Source organism: Gallus gallus, chromosome 1 (genome assembly GCF_016699485.2).
Source record: "Gallus gallus isolate bGalGal1 chromosome 1, bGalGal1.mat.broiler.GRCg7b, whole genome shotgun sequence".
NCBI classification, from domain to species: domain Eukaryota; kingdom Metazoa; phylum Chordata; class Aves; order Galliformes; family Phasianidae; genus Gallus; species Gallus gallus.
In genome coordinates, this window is record NC_052532.1 from 53,539,049 (window position 1) to 53,562,964 (window position 23,916).

The 23,916-nt window shown below is 45.9% G+C and overlaps 1 protein-coding gene across 5 annotated transcripts in view; it reads right to left on the bottom strand.

Annotated features, from left to right (window-relative positions):
- The window catches only part of BTBD11 (BTB domain containing 11), a 181,239-nt gene that overhangs the window by 128,745 nt on the left and 28,578 nt on the right, over positions 1-23,916 (bottom strand). The window lies entirely within an intron of this gene.

The following is a 23,916-nucleotide window of genomic DNA, read 5'->3' on the forward strand; positions in this document are numbered from 1 at the left end:
ATTAAAACCATCCAGTGTCCCAACCACTTTCCAAGGGCTGTTCTGTCTGATTATTTTTCGAAACCCTGACAGGGCTGAAATGCATTCTGCCCACGTTCCAAACACATTTTTGCCATGCTCACGGCACTTTCCCAGTGGTGGGGAACAGCAGATCACCCTGCGTTGCATTCTCCTACCACCTAGAGATGAGGTGCAGCACACAGATTTCCCCTAGACAATCTGAGGCTTCTTGGGGAAGCCCATACATTATTCACTAAAGATTTTAACACCCATTAAATTATTGCTAAAGGTCAGCATTTAATACTTCCCGCGAGAAGGGATTTGGCTAGTTGCCCTTTAGAATGAATGTTTACAGTAATGTTTCTCTGAGCACCAGTTCCTCCCAAAGATGAACAAAGAGCAGGGGGAGTGAGGATCAGCCCCTTCTATCATTTATTATTTAATTGCAATGTTTTAACCCAGCCATCAGCGTTTGTGGTTGTAAAGCAAGTCTTCAAAATGACAGCAGTAGCGTGACTCAACGGTCACTCTTAGTTTACTTTACTCAGAAGGGAAGGTTGACACCTTTGAGATGCCAAAGAAAGGACACCAGCTTTCACAGCCTATATGACCAGACAGAGCAGTCACTCCCGTTTCTCATCTGCCATCATAGGACCTAAACCAGCAACGGTACTGATTTCACATGCAATGAAGTGCACCAGCGTTGGTCTTTCCTGAAGATATTTCACTGCTCCTCTTCTGGAAGCACCAGGAGAGAAGCCCCAGGGATGGCTGCAGGGTAAGGCACATCTGAGGGGTCACATCAAAGCCCCCCCCAGTGCTCCCCTAGCCCAGCCCAGCCCCACCCCTGCAGCTCTCACTGGGCACCAAAACAGCAAGCAGGCAGTGGGGCAGCCGCATGCTGAGGGACAAGCCAGAACTCCTCCTTTTTCCCAAAGCTATCTTTATGTCTGCAATTTACATAGGGAAGAGGCAGCCTCCAGGCCGCACTGATATATTTTTTTATGGGGACAGCTTGCATTTCTGCATACAAACCCTTCCTACAGCCTCCTGAGAAGCACTTGCCATCCCTGGGACAGATGAGAGATGGGTGGGTACCCTGGGCTGCTGAGCAAGGCAAGTTGTAGAGAGAGTGCCTGCGCCATGTCTTCAGGCAACACCAAGCACATGAAGCTACAAGCAGCCTCGGTCCCAAGTCTCAGCCCGTGCATGCTGTATTATCCCTAACAGGCCAGGCCTGTGCAACTGCAGCCTTCTAGGTGTGGGCCTTAAGTTGTGCCAGGGGAGGTTCAGGTTGGATATTACGGAAAAATTCTCAGGAAGCGCAGTGCTGCAGTGGCACGGGCTGCACAGGGAGGTGGTGGAGTCACTGTCCCTGGAGGTGTTCCAGAGCCGTGTGGATGTGGCACTGAGGGACATGGTTTAGTGGCTTAGTGGTGATGGGCTGACAGTTGGATTTATGATCTTAGAGGTCTTTTCCAACCCCAATGATTCCATGAAAACACCTGAGAGTGCAGTGAGCCCAGGAGGGATAGTTCTGCACAGAACTTCCTTCACTCCAATTTTCACTCCAAGCTGAAGACTTCTCAGCTATATGGTTCTTCTCAGGATCTGTTTTGTTGGGTTTTTTTTCTCCACTCAGTGGAGGGCATTGCAGAGATTTAGCGTCTTTGCCCCAAGCACTCCTTCCCATGGAGCGGCAGAAGAAATACCTGTGTCTCCCAGGGGAAGAAATTAAACTAGTCTCTCACTACCAGCACCCTCCAAGGTGATGCTGACAGCAGTGTCTGCTGTTAGTGAGGCTGCAGGAGCTGATGTATCAGCACGGGCCTCCAGCTGGAAACGTTCAGAAGCATCGATCCCATACGCCCCAACACTGGCATCAAAATTGATGGCCAGGCTGCATCCCAGTCATCAGCATCCACACGCTGCCCACCTGAGACGTGAGTATTTGCCGTCACCCCCTTCGCATTTATGCTTGTGCCTGCAAAAGCAGTTCATCAAGAGTCAGTGGGATCTATGCAGCATATTTTCAGTATCTACTTCTCCCTGTTGGTAATGTCTATAAATTACTTGGAGAAACCAGCTGTAAAATTGCTAAATTGCTGATGACATGAAACTGAAGGGAGTAGTAAATACAAAGCAACCACAAGAGAGATCCATAGGGATTCGGATCACTTATGTAACTAGGCCAGTACACTGAAAATTAAATTTACTGTGGAGCAAAAGTAAACTATTGCTCAGTTATTGGAAAACTGCACAATAAAAAAAAGCAAGAAAACTAAAATGCAAGAGAAAAGGAGCATGAAAAAGCAGCAGGCACCTATCAAAAACTCTCTTGAAGGGAGAAAATTAATCCAGCAAAGCAGCCGCAGTGATGGGATCCTCAGGAGCCAGGATCTTTAGGGCCCTGGCAGGGAGCTGTGCAATTTGCTGATCAGACTCCACTCTCTCTCTCAGTAACAGGACGCAAACCTCCATCAAGACAACTTTCCAAGACTTAAACTGTTTGGACACATTCTGTACAGCAATCAGCCTGCTTTCACCACCGCAAGCTCTGTCAGCGCTGCATAGCCCTCTGGTTGGCCTTGTGCTACCCTTCTTGCCCTCCTCTTCCTCCCTGTAGCCCTTCATCCTGTTTCAGCCCCCATCCACCCTTCCCCTCTCCCCAGGCGCCATCCTTGCTCAGGTAGAAGCACTGGGAATAAGCAGTGATGCCAAGAACCAGTCTGTCCCCAATCTCAAATAAGGCTGCAGTCTGGAGGACAGCATACGTATCCTGAAAACCACGATTAAAAAAAAAAAACAAACACAACAGAAAATATAGGGCAGGTGCTGGAGCAGACTCACAGGCACGCACAGGAAATGTTACAAGAGAAGGCTGCAGAAAGACACCACAGTTTCTTAGTGGGTATGGCTGCGGTTGCAAGCCTTGGTGAGGGTTGCTGCTCAGGGCTGCGCCTGCAGTGGCTGGAAGGCACCCTGCACACCTGAGCCCATTAAAATCCGAACTGAGAAAGGACGCTGAGATGTGACACTACATGAAGAGGCTTTGGATATAAAGAACGGCTCCCCAGATTATCTAAATATGGACTAAATTGCCTCAAAAATGCATGCGAAATCCCCTGGGTGTTACTTTATTCACCTACTAAAACCCGTGGTATGCGGGAGGCTGGAGCTGAGGGAATAGGAGCGCAATGCAGCAGGCTGCTCATCCTATCAAGGCAGCTCTGCTGTCACTGCATCACCCCACAGCCAACACCAGGCACAGCACTGTGGCAGCAAGGGGGCTGCTCCAGTGGGGATGGCAACACCACAGGAAAGAAGATGCTTCATCCTTGGAGATATCCAAGGTCAGGCCAGAGGGGCTCTGAGCAACCCAGTCTAGCTGTGTATGCCCTGTTCACGGCAGAGGGGGTGAACTAGAGGGCCTTTAAGGGTCCCTCCCAACTCAAACCATTCTGTGTTGATGTGGGGAGGAGGCAGCAGCCGCCTGCTCTCTTCTGGGTATGACATCTTCCACAGTTCTGCACTTCTAAATGTGTGGGTCCTCATGAGAACGTGCCTGGCACAGGACCACATCCCTCAGCTCCCAAAATACCTCACCTAGGCCATACAGTGCATTTCCCCCTAACATGGCTTTCCGAAACATCTGAACTATTTTGGCAGAAACTCCCTCCCGCTCCAAAATTAGGATAAACAAACACATTGCTTTTGCTGACCTTCTCGGGAAATCTCAGCACAGTGATTTACAGTTTGGCACGGTCGTGAGCAGCCAATTAAGTCCCAAAGCACAAGTCAGTCAAGCACCTTGATTTATGGAGCTGCTACCTGCGTTGCCTCTTACATAGGCTCTTAGCGAAGCAGAGACGGGATCCCCATTGTACAATAGGGAAGGGCCGTACCAGATATGCAGAAGCATATGCTTCACTTGAATGCAAAGCTCAGCGGTTCAGGAAGTTTGATATTCCTACCTCCAGCAGCGAGCAAGCCCTGGTGCTCTAGCAGAAGGTGAAAGCCTCAGGCTTCAATGCTACAAGACCCTGACCAGTGTTGCCTTGCGCTGGGGGCCCCCATCTGCAGAGCGTGATGGCCACCATGGGACCACAGCTTGGCAGCCGTGCAGTGCGGCAAACCATCTCACCAGATCTCTAGAGAAGCAGCTATAACCTGAAGCATGAAATTTGCTTAGTTCTCTTTTCACATGCATAACCAAGTATCTGACATAAAATTATATAATCCCTTAAAAAAAAATATCTGTTTTGATACTTGACTCAACAGCACCTAACAGGCGTGAGGGAAGAGAGGAAACGTAAGGAGAAGATTAATTTTTTAAGTGGGAAACACAGAATGGCCTCAAAAAGTGGAACCATTATGATAACGAACAATATTGAAAAGGTAATTAAAAAAGTTATTATATATCATTTCAGGAGAACAGAAAATGAAAAGTAATCAGCATCAATAAGCCAAATCTCCCGTTCTTAGATGTTCTTTCACACATGAAATTTCATCGTTTATAAATCTGTATTGTGCTTTGCAATACAGCACGGAAAGCTCTGAAGTTGCTTTTTTTTTTTTTATTTCCCATTTTCTTGGCAGCAGACGTAATAGGATTATAGCTGGCTGTTAGCTCCATCACTGCCTTTCCACCCAAGGAGTAGCCTCGCAGACATCCTTGCCCTCCCCTCCGGGGCAGGGAGGCTCACTCAGCCTGCTGAGGCCTCTCCGGCTGTCTCTGCACCCATTGGCAGCTCTCACATCTACCTGACAGAGGGAACAAGGTTGTCAAAACGTGGAGTCTCCGTGCCAAGAATGAAGATTGATGAGCAGGGGTAGGCAGGCACAGCACAGCGAGGAGGAAGGGAAGGGGCCGGCAGGAGCCCAGGGACGTGGGGGGCAGACGGGGCACTGGAAGCTCGCATGGGGGATTTGGGATTCTTGCGGTTGGCTGACACAAATCCACCAAGAAAGCTGCTTTTAATAGCTCCTTCTTAATAGTTACTTAATCACAAATAACTCGCTTTACATCTGAGGCTGTGCTGTTTTTCTCCTTCTGTCTGATTGTAGCTCCCAATCCCACAGTGCACTAAAGCTTCTGCTCTAGGACCCCGCTGAATCACAGTTCTAAATAAGGCAGTCTCCCGAAACGCTTTTTGCCTTGCAGTGCCTATTGCAGGATTTCTACCCACAGCACCAAGCGGAGATAAACAACCCAGCACACAAATAAAGAAACAAATGTGTTTTCTTCCACCCCCCCCCCCCCCCCCATCCCCACCCCATGAGACTTCACAAACAGGCATCGCTTCATGAATAAAAAAAAAGGTTGCTTTGTTTTTGTTTCTAAGATAATGAAGCCTTGTGAATTTCTAGTGCCAAAGAAAATAGGTACAGAAGAAAAGGAATGAAAGCAGCGTGGATGCTAAAACGGAAATCTTCCTGAGCTCCAGGGCCTCTAGGCTACAATTGCATCCCCTATGCGCTTGCAGAGGGAATGCCTGAGTCTTCCTGAGCGTCCACGTGCGTAACTAATTCATACCAAAGTCAGTGGGACAAAGTCACATGCTTAAGTGTTTTGCTAAATTTGAACACTTCAGACCCTTAAGGACCATAACACAGTCCTAGGCCTCCTTTCAGAGCACCCAGATCCTCTTCATTTCACAGGGACGCTGCATATGAGCTGCAGGCTGCCAGGAGCTTGAAGGACAAGCCAGGCAGGAGTAGCTTGCTGCATGCCTCATTCCTCACCCTGTTCTCAGCCAACGGATGGGAAAGGGGGGCTCACATCTTCCCTGGACCCCAGGGATGATTTCAGCTCTGCAGAAAGCCTTGGGCTGATGGCACTGGGCTCTTTCACAAGCTCTCTCAGCTGGCCACGGTCTCATCTGCCCTGGTTGGGTGTGTGCCCCTCTCCTAAACCCCACTGCTGGGCTCAGTGCAACAGAGGTTTCACGCCTACCCGTGTCCCATTCTGCCAAAGCTGGAGTGCATCAAAATTAAATCAAAGCACAATCATAAGACCATGAAATCTCCTACAAAGATGCAGCAGCTGACTGGAATGTAAAGGATCTGCGGAGAAAGAACAAAAAGGTGGCAGGAGAGGGTTAACACTTGTAGAAAGGCTTGAAAAGTGACAACCAGAATAACTGCATTTGGATGAGAAATGCTAAAGATTACAGACTGGGCCTCCTACAAGGGTGTTTGCTTTGCGTGCAATGCATGTAATTGAGTCTGAGTTCCTTGTAGCCTACAACGAAATGAATAAAAGGTGATATAGACAGTAATTACCACAGGTAAAATGACTAGTGTGGCTGTGAATGTGGTGAGTCAACACTGATAAACACACTGACCTATATGGTTTCTGATATGATGCTCTCTACTCATGTGTTTGCTGAAGATGGATGACTACCACCTCATAGACATCCGTGTGTTCTCCGCCCAGAAGTAGCACAGAGGGATGCTTTCTGAGTACTTTGGGTTTGTGCAAACATACGTAGCCATGCATCCACATTCAGAACGCATGGGCACCTGAATACATGCTCTTCACTCTTGCAGAGCTCCAAATCCACCCCATGGCACAGTAAACACAACCTCTCCACCAATAAACTTTGCTTTTAGCCTGGTGGGTACCAAGAAAATAGCAAGCCTACACCAACAAGCAAATTTGCGTTCAGCATTTTAGCTAAAAGCTTTTCAAACCTGATGTCTGCTCAAAGCGTCCTTACCAAAACCCGACTGCACCAGCCCTGAATGCATGCATCTTCAAGAGAAGCCAATGCCTGCCTCACTGAGTCTGACGCAACTTCAGTTTGGTAGCATTAAAGGTGTCTGTGTTTTCCCAATGAAGAGGAAGGTGCCTTGTGGGAAGAGTGGTGGCCAGGTTTCTGAGGAAGCAACACTGATCTCTATAAAGCAGACTGTGCTTCCAAAAAAATAACACCCAAAAATTGTGTATGTTTGTGCTGAGCATGGCTCCTACCTCTGCTCTCAAACCCATAAAGACCTCTTTAAAATGATGGCACATCTGTGGGAGCCATGCTCACAGAAGCAAAAAGTCTCAAATGGTAAAAATGGAACCATTAATTTTTTTCCATTACTAGCATTACGCTCACCACCGACCAAACCAACATCCTGGTACCTCTTTATTTACACTCTCAGCACTGCAAGGATTCATTCCAGAGGCATCACGAATAACTTTTACCCCATTGCAAACTATTCCTGCTCCTCCACTGACTCATACGTCAGTCCAGCTTAAGGGTCTGCAAAGACACAGCCCCTGAGCTGGAACTAACAGCCTGCATTATAGCTTTAGTGACCATTGGAAATGCTTTCTTAAGTGCTCTGGGCTACAGTAACCATTTAAAAATTCACTTTGAGATGATATAGACTTGCACAAGTTGAAGAGTTCCATTTCTGTGGGATAAAAACAACACTGGGGCTGTGACTCAGGAAAGCACACCTAAAATACCGCTGAAACCAACATGCCTCTAAGCAAGTGCATGCCCAAGCACTTTCACAATACCGAGGCCTGGGCTCAAAATAGTTTCCCATAGCTCTCTTTGTCCTCCTACAGCACCCACTTCTCTATTTTCAGCCCCCACCACCAGCAAGGTGCTCAGCAGAGCACCGGGTGTCATTGGGGTGGGTTTTGCCATTGCCTTCAGGGCTGCCGCAGCCACCTGTGGGGGAGTGGGCCCATGAGGGGCCACCCACATGAACAGCACAGGTCTCAAGGCCTTTATTGAAGTGGTCTTCATCCTCCTCCCTATTCTGCTGTTTCTTCTCTCTGCTGCAGTCTAAATTCATCCCTATTTACGTCCCAGCTGCCTGCAGAGAATTGATCCCTGCCCGCTTTGAAACTGTTCTGTATGTATTTATAGATATTGGGCCTCTCGGTCTCCTTTCTGCATGGGGCTGATCCTAAGCCTTTTCTGTTACAAGTCCTCTGTTTCCAAATCTCTTCTTGTTGTTGTTGATCCACTCTGACTACTCAATTTAGACTGACAGTGGTACCCCAAACTAAATACAGCAGATGAAGCAGTAATGGCAGCAAGCAAAGTACAATAAACTTCCCCCATTTGGCACCTGAAGTCCCTGCTGCTGGTGGCCAAAGGACTCACTAACAAGTGACTTTGGGTACCAGCTCTGAGGGAACGTAGGGAGACTTGTCTTTCAAAGAGCATGATACATCTCCTCTTTGAAGTACAAGGAGATGAGTTTTTTTTTTTTTTTATCAGAAGTACCTAGTATCAAGAACTGCTCTGAAAAAAAAACAGCTGGATATTTTTAACAGATCTCACAGCTGAAGCAGCAGGTTCAAAGCTCAGCCCGGCCTGTGCCCACTCTGAGCACTGCCCCGTGGGAATGCCCACACAACCCACTTGACTCTTCCCTGGGATGCTGGCTCCACACATAATGCGCCCTTATATTTGGTGTATTTAAATATTCCTGCCTGCCTGAATCACACTGCGCATGTGCTCCCTCTTCCTCCAAAAGCTTTGAGCCATTTGTTCAATCATTCAGTATCTGACTTCATTTCAAACAAAACCAATGAGCTGCATGTCCACTGTCCACAAACAAGCAGTACACAACACACGCACAGTATGCTGTATGCATCCAGTGTAACTTCTCTTAAGTGCTGTGCTGAGATGGTCTCAAGACCATCATGGTCATCAAGAGATGTCTCCAAGCATCAGGATATGCCCAGGAGTGCAAGCTGCCTTCTCACACCCTGAATAAATCCAGAAAAAAGGGCCACACTTGGGAAAATCTGAAGTTAAAGTGGACTTGCTCTAACATTGATAAAAGAATGCCACAAGAGGATGGGAATCAAACAGCCTTCCAAAATGACAGAATGGCTAAAACCTTTTCCCTGTAACCATGAGGCAAAGAAAAAACGACATGCCTGTTAGAGAAGCACCAGTGCTCTCCCAGAATGGCAATACAGACTGGATATATACTTCCAAAGCAGAAAGCATCACACCAAGGACCACGTTCGCTTGGACTAAAGCAGCAGATGCTTGATACAAGTATAACACAGACTTGCTATGGCAGGGAGGCTCTGGAGGACCTCAGTACGACACAAAACCCTGAAGGAACCAAGCCTAGGGTACCCAACTCCATGCCAGTGACCTCTCTGTCCACCCAGACAAGATCCTACCAATGGATACTACGCACGGTCGTATCCAGAAAGCCACATCCACCCATCTATCCCAAACCAGCGTCACTGTATCTACTTCCAGTCAACTGATCTCAAGAAGTGGTTCTTCTTTCAATTTTCCATCTCATCGAATCTTCCCCTTTTTAATGCTGTGTTTGAGCTACATTTTTCAATAGAACCTTTATTGCCCAAAACACATTTGTTCTGTAACTTCCTATACTTTTAGTATTCATGACAGGTAGAAACTGCTTCCTTCTCTTGGCAGACTCATCTTGACATTTTACCACTAAGAGTCTCGTTTGTTTTTAAGTAAGGACAAGCCCCAGGTAAAAGCACTTAATTATAGAGCTGAATGGTATCTCGTACAATTCTTGTATTCACAGACTCCAGTTCCTATAGTAGGTTGTTAGTCTCCAGATAATAAACATATTTTATATCTTTGATTACTGGGTACTACTGCTTCTTACTTCATAAGAACTACGGAAGAAAAAGTAGTCCATGACAAATGCGCCCACTGACACCAAGAACGTCAAGCTATGTTTTGACATTTCCAATAGAATATAAGTAGTACATAAATCCTCCTGCCAGTTGTCTCAGTCAGCATGAATGTAGCAATAGTGAATGTGAGGGCTGATGGGGAATCGCGTCTTCAGGTGTTGTGGACAAAGAAAGCTTCTACACAGCTCTGGTCCTGGACCTGCTGAAGCCAGACATATCTTGATGGCCTCTCCAACCTAAGACCAACCACCCAAAACCCGCTCAGCAGTCAGAGCAATTTCCCTTAGTATATTTTCTCAACAACCAGCAGGATTGGGGTAAACCAGATGATGCTCCAGTGTCTTTGATCAGTTAATCCCTAAGAAAGCTTATGTTTTAGGGGCAAGAGTGGCAAAAGCATCAGGATGTTAAGGCTAATTATTTTAATAGAAAAACATTTCAACTGCATTTATAGCAAACTGTAAAGTTCATGTCAATAAGTTAACTAACACCTTTCCAAACGTGCTGTACTTGCCTGTCTAGACAGAGTTCCTGTGACACAAATAAGCAGAACATGGGGTAAGGTGCTCAGACCAGTCAACCACAAATATTTGAAATTCATCTGTCTGCTGCCCTCTTCCCCCCTAACGTGACTCTTAAAAAGCCCAATGGATATGTTTTCAAACCATAATTCTTTTTATTTGCTGTCAAGCTGCTGAGCCTCTGGAGTATACATGCTGCATATTTTCAAGCCTCTTTGTGCAGCCACAGCATGAAGAAACTGATGTGGTGTGGTGGGTGTGGATTTGGAGAGAAGGAAAAAGGCTAAATGAATGCAGCAATTCTCCTGAAGTCTTCTTGCAGTGGACGGGGCTTTAAAGAGAATAAGGAAACAGTCCCTGAAATACGAGTAGTAAAATCACAGAAGCTGACAGTAGCATTTAGACTAGATGCCAGGAAGAAATTCTTTACTGTGAGGGTGGACGCACTGGAACAGGTTGCCCAGAGAGGTTGTGGATGCCCCCTCCCTGGAAGCATTCAAGGCCAGGCTGGATGGGGCTTTGTGCAACCTGGTCTAGAGGGAGATGTCCCTGCCTATAGCAGGGGGTTGGACCTACATGATCGTAAAGGTTCCTTCCAACCCAAGCCATTCTGTGATTCAGTTCATGATGCACAATAGCATCAGCACCCACACCTCAGTTAACTTCAGTGCTGCTTTTCTCTGCCAAAAAGAAAAGCGAGGTTGAAACCCACAGTCAAAGATGGACTTTGTGGTCACCTTTTAAATCACACTGGTTCTGTCCCAAACACCATCTGAGCTGATATGAACCAGAACACTGTTAATCTCTTCTATTTGTCATGCCATTGCTTCTTACTCTCCCTTGAGAGGCCAGGAATAACCAGTTAATCAAAAACACCCTAAGGTTTGGGATAAAACAAAGCTAGCAGCAGATTTTTTTTATGCATCTAGCATTCCTATTTGCAATCCACAATAACTGCAGCTCACTTACATGGCAGTATCACCCTGCTTTGGGTGGATGAAGAATTCCTATTTTCCTTTTTACATTAAAATCATCAGCTGATATTCTAAAAATAATAATGAAGTATTTAAATGCTTCCTACCCTATTTTAAAATACTGCTATATTAAGTTGCACTACTAATCAAGCAGTTCCCATGGCCCAACTAATCAATACTTGCCATTGAAAAATTGTGTTTTTGTTGTTGTTTTGGAAGACAAACGTTCAACTAACAGCTCTTAACGCTGGTTTTGAGAAAAGTTGTTTTGAGTAATCAGATTAATAAGGTTGCAAATGTTTAACTTAAAATTTTCATGAGAAAATAATTTGCATACGTCCATTGTTGAAGACTGATGGAAGATACGAAACTATTTCTCTTTTAGAGCTGCTGAATATGCAGGAGTTGATTATGCATCTATTTATATTTATGCAAAACTTCATATGAATGCATCTTTGCCTTAAAGGCAATAATCTATTCCCTACATACATACTTTATTCTGTTACTATCTTCCATAAAGAATATCTGCCTTGCAATAATTAATTTTTCTAATAGCGTTCTGGAAAATTCTCAGGCCATTTTTAACCAGAGAAGTTAGTCCTTACATACCACGTACTGGCACATACAAATGTTGTGAAGTAAACTTCAACTGTCCAAATAACTGCAAAGCACGTGGTAAAACATTTCATTGGCTAATGCCTTGCTGACCCCTCTCAGCAACGTAATTCAGTACTTCCACAACCTTCATGTAAAGAAGAAAGCCAACAATTCATTCAGGAAGAAAAACACGGAATTTTATACCTTGCTCTCCTTTCTTTAAAGAGTCTCCACCCATTTAACTCCAGGAAAAGCTCATTACTGAAGATAATCTGATTTCTCCTCTGATGAAGGACCTTTCTGAAAACATTGTAAGAATATCCTGAAGGACTGTTTTCGAGGAAGAACACGGACGGAGTATTCAAAGTCAGCAGCTTCACACACAGAGCTCACGTTGGTTTTATTAGGTTACAACCGAAGGAAAATTCCTGCGTTGGCAGTGAAGCCAATGAGACACAAGAGCTACTGACAGCCAGATGTGCAGTAGGTAATTGTGGAAAAGAACAGACCCTCCAGAAGTAAGGGCATGGAAAAATAACGTGTGGGAAATCTGTTGACTCAGGAAAACAATAAAAATATAAATCAATAAGATGACAGCTGTAAACTGCAAACAAAACTTTTATAAGGATGGTTTTAATGTTGGTTTTTTTTTTTTTTGATTTAAATATGTAGTAAGAAAATACTGAGTATTTTCAGATTTTTCAAAAGGTAACACAAAATTATCATTATGAATTAAAAAAAGATACTTAAGAATTTCCCCATGAGCTACCAGAAGCCCACCACATATTTTCACGATCCCTCATTTTTCTAGCCCTTCTCCCTCCTCATCAGGCCATGGTTTTCCTTCAACCTACTTGCTTGAGAGGCACCTTACAGAGATAACAGGTAAGTAGCAGCTAACACCCTTCCACATGGATTTATACCTAAGTGAGCACGAACACATTTGCTCCTGAACCGTAATTCCCTCTTCTACTTTTCTTTCTTTAGTATGCCTTCCCACCTCCCTTCTCTGTGCTCCAATCTCCTTTGAGCTGCTCTCACCGTATCACCAGCTGCTCATTGAGATTCTATCATGGCATTTTGACAGTTAACATCCAAGCAGGACAAGCAATCACTCTGAGAAAGCAAACCTGCGGTCCCCCGCCCTCTCAGCGGTTAAGCTGGAAATGGGGATGAGCCCAGCAGGCAATCACAGAGATGCATTAATTTCCAGCACTGCCCAGCTGTAGGTTTCCCAGGCAATACCCAAGGCTACTTAGTGCCCAGGTGCTGCATCTGTACAGCACATTATGAAGCGCTACCTACTTCAAAAGGTTGTTACGCAGCTGAGAGTAACACCTTTGGTGATGAAAGGCACCAAGTGTTTTATAAAGGTCAATAATACCACAGTGCCTGGGGTGAAATGAGCTATTTGCATGGACTTCCTCCAGTGCACCATCCACATAGAGCCGTCTGGCTTTCTGGGGTACTGCATGAGTGACAGGCGATTTAGGCAGTGTATGTTTAACTGCGTGGGCTCTTTTCCTGGGCTCCACAAACAAGATGGAGTGCCTGTTCTCCTATGAAGTACATCTACCTCTGAAAGCATTCCCAGTGCCAGCAGAAAGCCATTACAGGCAGAGAAGTGACTGATGTAGAAAGAGTTCCACTGAGCGATCTCACATGAGGAGCTCTGTCCTACGGGCTATAATTTAAAATAAATTAGCCTCCCTCTGGAAACCTGTTCTGGTCACAGACTCCTCTAACTTCACTGGAAACTCTACCACATGCCTTGAAAAGCAAAAATTCCAGCTGAAAGGATGCACTTGCTTTTGAGCTGCATCTGCATCTGTGTCTGCAGTGCTGGCAGCAGGTGTGGAAACTGGGGCACATGGTTATTTTGAGACAGCACAGGCTGTCCTGTACACACTACACAAAATTTTCAGGGGCTGTAGTTTCAGCCAGGTTTATCTCAAGCCACCCGGTCTGCCCGCCAAGTGAATCCCAACTGCCACATTGCAACGCCACTCGTTCAACAGCACTCGTGTCCGTCTCCAAAGTGTTTTCCAAATGCATACCCAGGGCCTCCAAAAAGGAGATACCTGTGTTATCCCCAGATTACCGAGGCCAAAGAAGAGAGCTTGAACATTCAAGGGGTCCAGATGCTCTGTGCATCGAGGGAGGCACAGAGCTGTCCTCAATTCCCGGGTCCCAGAAACCAGTGACTCTGAGGTTTCTCAAGGGACAGCACACAGCTGGAACCAGCCAGCAGGTAACACCAGCATGCACATGGGTGAAATTAAGCATCCAGGCAGCCCTTAACATCTAATTCCTATCACACTTCTGGCGTTCCCTTGGGCTCTCTGCAAAATCGCAGCACTGGAGATGGCATCGTGGGGATACAAAGAAGGAAATCTCCAAAGCTTCACACTGTCACATGTTAAAAATACCATGGAGCTGGCCTCCGTGGGACAGGCACAGGGTAGGGATCAAACAGCCAGACAAGCATCCTTATGAACACATGCCAATAAATATTCTCGTAGGTTGCACTTCTCCAGGATTTTAACAGAAGCAAGAGTGTGAAAGTAATTCCCATAGCATGAACAACTCGCATAAACTAGCCAAAAGAAGTGGTTCTAGTGGTTGGCGACCATGCACACAGCAGGGGGGTTGAAAGTAGATGATCACTGCGGTGCTATTCAACCCAGGCCATTCTATTCTATGATTCTAAGTGGATTATAAATGTATTTGCTGAACAGAAACACAGGTTCTTTTTCTTGTTACTTCTGCTTACCACCCTCGACTGGTCAGCCCTTGAGCAATGTGACCTAAATTTGAAGTTGTTTTTCCCTCGAGCCAGGTGTTAGATGAGCTGCTCTCCATCAGCCTGCTCCAACCTCAACTCTACCATGACTGTAATGCTACTGCACTGTGACACTTTTGCCACAGGTGAGGACTGAAATGCTATGGATCATGCAGCAGTTTGCAGCCCACTCCTCCCTTCACAATCCTTTCTGGTCATGCACTACTGAGCCTAGTATTCCCCTTGCAGCTGCTGCAGGGAGCTGCTCATTCAGGTGACTGCAGCAAGGGGACTGCATCTGAAGTTAATCTAGGTATTCCTAGGCTGTCATAATTAAATTGCTGCTTGGTGACAAGCTAGTAAAACAATGTGTTTTACACGCTAACCGAAGCATATGTGCACACAAATTGAAGGAGCTGGAATCACATCAGAAAACATGGACTCACAAGCAGGCAGCAGACTGACAGCACACAGCCAGCGAGAAGGAAAAAGCAGCCAGTGCAGAGGAGGAAGGAAAACATGGGGGCAAAAGAGGGAAGAGAGAATGAAGCAAGCTGCAGAGAAGAGAGGAACAAGCCAGATGCCAGCTGGTGCAGACTGGTCAGGCTCATCTGTATCTGAGGAACTGTCCACGCTGGGGCTGAAACACAAACATTGGCGAGGTGGTGCTAGGAGCGAAGCAGCTCGAGCAGTTGGTGCTTTGCCAGGACACAGATGCTGACAAAGCTGTTTACTGAGTATCCAAGTACCATCTTTTCCCATTATTGTTTGAAGTGCTTCTACCAATATTTAAACTCCTGCACCCAGTGTTCAGAAGGCCTGGCGATGAGCACAATATACAAGTTTCTACAGCAAAGAAAGGAAAAACAGATGAGATCAATGCTCCTCTCCACTCTAACCTCTTCCTCACTGTGCTCAGTGCTGCCAGCATGTACAAATTCAGCACATGTGGAAGATTTACAGCAACAAGTTTTCTCTTTTCCTGCACTAGCTACTTCCAGGCAGCCTCTGAGACTGGTGACACTTAAGAGTTCTTGTGTTCTCCTATAACAGATCACGCCGTGGGAAGACACCCCTTACAACAGTGTACTTAAATACAGACTATGTGGAACGATCACTACTCTTTACAACATAGTAAAAGAAGAACTACTCAAGTCCTTTGGTACAACTCCATAAATGACGCCGCTCTTCCTGCCTTCATACACTAATCGCACTGAAATTGCATCCAATGAGTCCATGAATTTTTCATCAGGTCTGGGGCTCCTGCACACACGGCTGTTGCATGTGGTGGTATCAGCCAGAACCATCAATTATTAAGTTTGCCAACTAAACTTCTGCTAAACAATTTCGGGTTGGTGGCACATTACTCAACTGAGGTGAAGCTTGCTTTGTGTATCCCTTTATCATTAATATTCTTCCCAGCTTTCCTGCAGCACCAAAGTGCCAGAAAGGGTCACAGCTCAGTTCGAGATGATGTCCCCAGGGAGGATGTGGTGCCTCAGACAGACTGTATTATATGCCACTGCTCAATTTTTTCCTTAGCAAAGGCTTCTTCCTGGGTCGTGTCTAATCTCATCGCTAATTATACCTTTTTGTTAAGGCCAAAGAACATATCTGGTAGTCATCTTTATTAGGCAAAGATTAATAAACAGACATGATCTTGCTTCTCGGTCTTTCGAGTAATATAAAAAGCACAGCTAAGTGCTAAGAAAAAGCACAGGGAACAGATTGAGAAGCAAGTTCAGCCCTTCTGTCCACTAAATGAATCCGTGTCTCCACAGGGCTCTGCTCATTAAACAAAATGAGCTGTGACAGACCCACTTTGCTCCAGGTACCTCTCACCATGCTACCAGCAGCCCATTACCAGCAGTGCATATCAGGCAGCAGCAGCAGAACGCAGTGCACACAGGCTGGGATACCGGGGTATCATGCGCCTGTTCTGCGGAGTCAGGCTTTAGGTTACAAACTTCCCACATCTCCCACCTCCTGATATGCTTTGCTCTGCAAAGATCTCTGCTGATGCTTGCAAGAGATACAATAAAGCAAATATACTTAACAGGATACCTGATAAGCAGCCATATGCAAGTAGGAGAGGTACTACCCACAAGTTATTGTACAAGCGACGAGGAGCAGTCATCAAGCTTCCCCTTCCAGCTTTCTCACACTTCTCATAAGGGATCAATGGAGTTAAGTGGTCAACTCCATTGATTGAACTCTTCCCCGGTTGCTTAAGGATTTATTCCAGGCCAGCCTGCAACTACACGCATTCTGAGATTCTTGGAATAAATGCACTGCAGAAATGCAAGCTATCATTAATGATTACTAATGCCATTAATAATCACTTTATTGTTATTCACCAGCATGAAATTCTCCCCATGGAAGGTGCAAAACATGCATCTTCAGCTGTCAGCCTGCACTGCACTTTATGGAGCTGAGCGTGGCAGGCGTCTGCTTACCAGGGATTCTTCCTGACAGCAAGGCACTATTACAGTGAGGCTCTCACACTTAGAATTACAGAGTAGTGGGCCTTGGAGAGAAAAACAGAAATTATGAACCTAGGAACAAGGTGTAGATTGCATGCAGACCAATGTTTGCTAAGTTGCCATTTATAGAGTAAAGCTGTATATATGACAGCTCAATGTTACGGTTACCTCCACATCCAGGTAATCCCACTGACCTTGGTGGGAGCCCCACACAGAAGCCCCACCAGCCCAACTCTGAACCTCATAAGAAGTCCCATGCATGGTGTCCCGTCAGCCCCTGTCACACAAACACGCTCCACCTGTAGATCACAGTGGAGGCTGAGCAAGAAAGAGCATAAAACCACACCTGTGGCACATGACAGCCTGCAGAAGCAGATCTATCAATTAGCGCTATGGTGCCAGCTCACACCAGGATCTCTTCTTCCCTCAACAGCAGCAGCGGCCATTCACCAGCTCTCTCAGAAGCCAAACAAGGAAACTCATGTTACTTGTCACTCACAAACCACACTGCACCAAAGAGTCAAAATGTCATAGAATCATAGAACATCCTGAGTTGGAAGGGACCACAAGGATCATGGAGTCCAACTCCTGGCTCCACACAGCACCACCCAAAAATCAGACCCTATGTCTGAGAACACTGCCCAGACACTCATTGAACTCCAGTACTCTGGGCTGTGCCCATAGCCCTGGGCATTCTGTTCCATGCCCACCGCCCTCTGGAGCAGACCCTGTCCCTCACCCCCAGCTGCCCCTCCCCTGACACAGCTCCATGCCGTTCCCTCAGGCCGTGTCGCTGTCATACAGAGCAGAGCTCAGCGCTGCCCCTCCGCTCCCTGTGAGGAACCACAGCCACCATCAGGCCTCCCCTCAGTCTGCCCTGCTGTGGGATGAGCAAACTCGGGGATGGAAGAAGAGAAAGATCTGAAACAATCACAAACACAAAGTGTGAAAAGTGAGTTGAGGCGACTGAAGTACAATTGGCTTCATTTTAATAGACAACCTCACAATCACGGAGTCACCCACCTCGGGAATTTGGTGAAAAGTGACTCTGAATCTATTTGTGTGGTTTATGAGGTCACCAGAATGCCCAGCATAATTATATCCTTCTGTCAAAGCTACTCGTTATTTTAACACACCACATTTTCTCTTCTTCTGGCTCATAAGTGCCAGTATTTTAAAAGGCCCACAACTATGGTGCTACTTTGACAGCTTTTGAGAATGCAAAAAAAAAAAGAAAAAAAGAGAGAAGGATAATTGTCCACCCATTGAGGCTTATCTCCACAATACACTGCAACACAGGACTCAGTTTCTGCCCTGACACGCAGCTGTATTCTTACACTGACTTCTCTGGAGCACCATGACATAAAGAGGAGACAATTTACCTCACTTTGTTAAGCTTTATATAGGTGCTTTCCTCATTCAGTTTTTTGAAGAGGAAGAGCTGTTGCTACTGTAGCCACAGTTCTGTCTTCCAATATTTCTGAAATAAAGGCATTGCACAGATATATAACATTGGGTACCTTAGGAAAGACCCTACCCAAGGAAAGACCTTCATGGTCATATATGAGAGAGCAATCAGAATCAAAATAAAAGACACAACAGAAACTCACAACTGAACCAAGGAAACTCTGAGAGGTAAGAATGAAACTTGGTTCAAAGCATGACCACTGTTTTAAATAGAAGGGTTGAACTCAAATACATAGTGAGCTCACCCTGCAAAAACCTTACCCTGAGGTTTTTGTTCAAGCAAACGCCAGTGGATTTTATCTAAGTGCAAACTTCGTGATCTGGCCAAAACACAGCTTATGAAGAGATTACAAGGGTTGATTTGAGAGCGTAACAGCAACATCATGGCTCAAGCTTACTTAATTTAGGAAAACAAGAACGAGTCTACCCCCACAAGACTGGAAGCCTGGAAAGGTTGAAACAAAAGCTACATAGGAAAATGTACTGCAACTGGAACAGACAGGAAGAAAATGGAGAAATCATTTATGGTTACTTCAGATATGTGCAACTATTTTCCACTATTGCCAACGGGCAGTGAAACCACAGGAGGGGGAAGCCAGCCGGATAGGTGGGGCAAAACCATGCTCCAAAGAGCATGCATGTACACCATACAAGCTGCAGAACGACATGTCGCCAAAGCTGCTGCTTCAGTTTCAAATTGCTATTTACAGCTGCTAAATAGATACTGCGTACAGCACAGTACAGTGAAATCTGTTGGGGTTCCCCCAAGAGAGGAAGGGGTAGACTGGGAGGATGAGGGTGGAGGAGCAGAGAGGTGGACTGTTTTATTACAGCTAAGAAAGGGGCAAAGGAAAGCTGTATTGGCAGTGACAACCAAATGCTGCACAAAAATAGACAAATAGCTACTTTAAAAAAAATAAAATAAAAGTTGATGTGCTTTGCTCGTGGCCACAAAATCCACTGCACTCAGCATATTTATGGCCTGTGTGTTAGTTTTCCACATTAAGATGACTGTCAGTGCCTTCCAGGGCTCTGAAAACTTAGAACTCTCACTGGAACCCAACTTCTGCTGATCTATGTTTGCATCATCTAACCTCTGTGAACCTACACTGGTATCAATGACTGAACTACTCTGTGATAGGATTGTATCACTTCTAGCATGAGCAATACATATAAATATTGGACTCAGTTTCCAGACCAGTACAGCCAAAAAAAGCTAGCCCTTCTTTGAAAGAGTTGGAACTAAAAAAATAGCATTAAAAAGAAAAAAATAATTAAAAAACAAACAAAAAAACTTTTCAGCTAAGGTCACAATTTGCTAAATTTGCCTCTATGCATGCTCACGTGCATACAAGTAAAATATGTTCTCATGTAAAGATACAGGAAATACATTAGGGATGCTTATATCTACCTGTACTGCCTTTTTACAACTCTTGCCATATCCCAGTCACCTCGTGCAAAGTCCAACTGGTGCCAAGAAGAGAAGAAAAAAGAAAGGTAAGCCAAGTCACAATAGCTTTATCTTTAAGTATCAAAAAACCCACATTGATTTGCCATCAGATTTCACTTACATTGGTCTGTTTAATATAAACCTGTCTGAAATCTGTTTTTTTGGAAGTCAATTATTATTCACTGCTGTCTAGCCCCAGCCAACCTGTATGCCCACAACAACTCTTCATGAACCCCAAGGAGCTGCTAGCAGAGCCACAGTACTCCACACACAGCTGATTCTCCCTACCTGGGCCCTTCTCTCCTGACTTCTAACTGACTTTCCCAGTGGGACATGGCTGAGCTCATCTCCAGCACCATCACATTTCACATTGGGATGGAAGGAGCAGTTGGTTGCGTACCTTCTGCTCCTGCGCTATTTTGGTAGCCTTTCTGTCGAATGGGAAACGCACTATATATGGCAGTATCTACCAATGCATTAAAGTCTTCCAGCCCATAAGAAGCAATCTGATCTCACCCCACGGCACCAGAAGACAGTAAATGCAACTCCTGTTACAACAGCTGACAGACTAAAGCAGAAATAACGGCACACCAGGCAACAGGATCCCCGGCAGGTGCTCTGCTCTGCCAGCTGTTGCAGGAAGGGTAGGAATGTTTCCCTGGCCCCAAGGCACTGATGGTGAGAAAATACTTCCTGTCACCCTAAGGAATGAAGAGTGCAACATATCATTTCAGCACAGAAATTAGGTCCCGTCTCTCTCCGCAGGCAAGCAACCCCACACAGTCTCAAAGTGCAGGTCCAGAGAGGCCTCCAGGGGCTTCTCCAGTGACGTACCCAGGAGCTGGCCTTGACCATAAGAGACCAGGAACACTGTCCTGAGAGGCTGCAGGAGTAGGATGACCATTCGGTGGTCAGCTGCGCACATCCAGGACCAAGCGTTAACTCAGTACACAGAGACAGCCTTCCACAAGCAGGCAAAACGTGCCCAGCATATTCATTTTGACAGCTACACTTTGGTTTCAGTTACTGCTAAGAGGCAGGTAAAACATAATAGAGCATATTAAATAAAAATAAAACCACCTTTCCTTCAGATGCCCTCTTAGTGAAATTTTCCTGCGAAGTGGAGAGAAGCTGATTTTCACCTCATGTGGGAATTATAAAGACACGTAGATTAACCCTTCTACTCTGTCTTCTCACAAAAGCTGCCATTTCTCTAAAGCTGTATTAAACCCTAGGCTCTGAATTTTAGAAGACAGTGCTGCTTGCCATTGCGAAAACAATAAGATCTGAGCGTAGCCATGCAGCATCCACTGCCCTGCTGGAGCTAAGCAAATTATAACCTTCACTTCTTCCAGAGGAACGGTCCCAGCTGCGGAGAAATGATTCTTTCAGATGACAATATAAAATGATACAGTCAAGCTGCCTGATCTTATTCCCTGAAAAGAGATTTTCTCTTGGGATGCAATCTGGTTCGAGTGGAGGGAGTTAATCTGAACGCTGCATCAGGTTATAGAGGATACAGATATCAGCAGCGGTTTGAGCCTCTTGCAAAAAGCATGCCTCAATATACGTAGATGCACACACACAGTATAACTGAAAAGAAACCGAGTCACCCCAAATGCTGTTCTGTGTCCCAATGGGCTCCCTGGGTTCACTCATTGAGTTTCTGCTGCTGTCACTGCAGCAAGCTCCAAGGGCAGGCCTAGACTCAGGGTATGGGCTGCACCACGAACAATACAACCTCACTTCCAGCAAACAGTATTTGAGCCCTGAGCAATTCAAGGTGATTGCTCCATCACCACAACATCCTTGAAGGTGTGGTCCCCCAACCCTGTCTCTACGGCTTAAACCACAGAAAGTGCTCTGCAAGTGAGTCAGGCCTCTGTTATCATAAGGAAGTACTCACATTTGGAAGATAGATAGAAACATTTCCATATAGCTAGGATGCCACATCCTGGGCTTGCCTTGAAGATGAGATCAAGGAGCTCAGAAAAAAATGACAGCAGATAGGAAACATTCATGGCAACTAGAGAGAATGCTTGGGAAACAACACAGTGCAGAAACTATGGGTGGAGGAGCACAGGGCTCAGCACCAGGCTAACCTGAACGAATTTACAGGTGCTGGACAAAATCCCCAACACCAAAGTCCATCCTGCAGTGAATAAGTTGCACTGTTTGAAGAAGTTTTGCTGCTGCTGCTGTTCTGATTTGCCCCGGCAGCACAGCCTCACCAGGCAGCCCAGCACACAGCAAGCAAGGGCGGATGTCAGGTGGATGCATTTCGTAGGCTGCAATGAGCACACCACACCCTAGCTGGAACACTCGGCTTAGGAGGCACAGGAGAAGGGAGGCAGCACATCTGTCTCAGACAAGTGGAGGTTATGCTGGACTGAGGAGTACAACTGGGCAGAAAGCAATGCTATCCCCTTCCCCTGTTAAATTCCAGAGGGTCACAGCCACAGACTGACGAGTGCTCAGAGAGCGGTGTGGTGGGACAGGCTGATCACAGGGAACACAAGGCACATTGCTGAGCACAGCTCACCTGTCGCTACGCATGTATGCACATGCATTAGAATGCACTCGGAACAAAGAAACTCCTTCCAGTTTGCTCTCTCAAAAGCATGAGGATAATTGCAGAACAACAGAACAGCAGTGTCACAGTCATTTACTAATACCTCCGCTGACATTCACATAAAACATTCTGCAATATCAAAGGGGAAAGGGAAAAAAAGCAACAATCAGCCTGCATTCATGGGAATCTCTGAGAAGCAAGGCTGACTTCCAGTTACCAACACAGGACGTGAACCAGAACTCCAGGGGACTGGGCTGCAGCACAGCGTGACTGAAATTGGGGTAAACTTACCTGTTCAGCAAGCATGAGAAAATAAACACTACCGAATCAGAAGCCTACAGACTCTGTTAACCCATGTTTAGCTGTAACTACCCTGCTGGAAACGACAGACTAGGCAAACTCCACCTTCACCAGCTGCGAGCTCACAGGGATGGGGATATGACCTTCATAGGATACAAGCAGAGAGGAGTGACCGGAGGAGCACAGATAGGCAGAAATTACCAGCAAATGCACCTGAAATTGAAGGCAGTTCGAAAAGCAAACAGCACATCGTGTCTGGCAGCCTGGCCACAACCCTCTTAACACCACACCTTCAATTCTTAACGCCCATCTCTTAATGCTGTTGATGAGCAGATTAAAAGGCCTTTTAGGTTTTTTTGCCATGTGGTCATAGGGTGAAACGCAGTTACCCTCCCAGGCCAGCCAGGCAGCGCAGGCAGTGAGAATTAACCCATGACAGCTGTGCTAATGGGTTGAGAACAGGCCTCTTAAGGTTGGGAGCACGCCCAGCACCACAGCAATGGATCAGTAGGCTGCTCCTTCAGCCGAGAAACAAGAAATCTCCACTATTTCCTCCTGCACTTTCCCAGAACCTTTGAAAAATTGTATTAAATGAAGAAAAATACCACTGCCAAAGCGATTTCAGTCTTAAGCCGCCCGCATGACACACAAACGTACAATGCGTTTAAGTGCGACTTCCAGCCACAGCTAGTTCCTGCTGGCAGATCCCACCATCAAGAAAGAGATCGAGGGCCCTTCTTATTCCCCCCAGTACAAACCAGCTTATGCTACGCCAGCTCACAGGAATGCTAAGTAGGTACACTCAAGAATGCATTATTTGCTCTTGGACATACTCTCTTGTAGTCCTGGAAGGCGAATAACATTTGCTTTCTGCAGCACGTCAAGCTGAATACTCACACGTGATTAGCGAGTTATGTGAGGTATCCTCAGGCCTTCCCCGCTCCTCTGCATTTTAATAATCTCCTTCTAATTTCTAGCTGATAGTATTTTCACCCCAAGCGTATTAGTGTTTCCACACACCTATGCTAATTCCAGCGCCACGAGCAGCTGCCCATTTGTCTTAGCTCTCTGCTGCTGCTGTGTGAAAAGCATGCCCAATGTGCCCTCTTCACCTA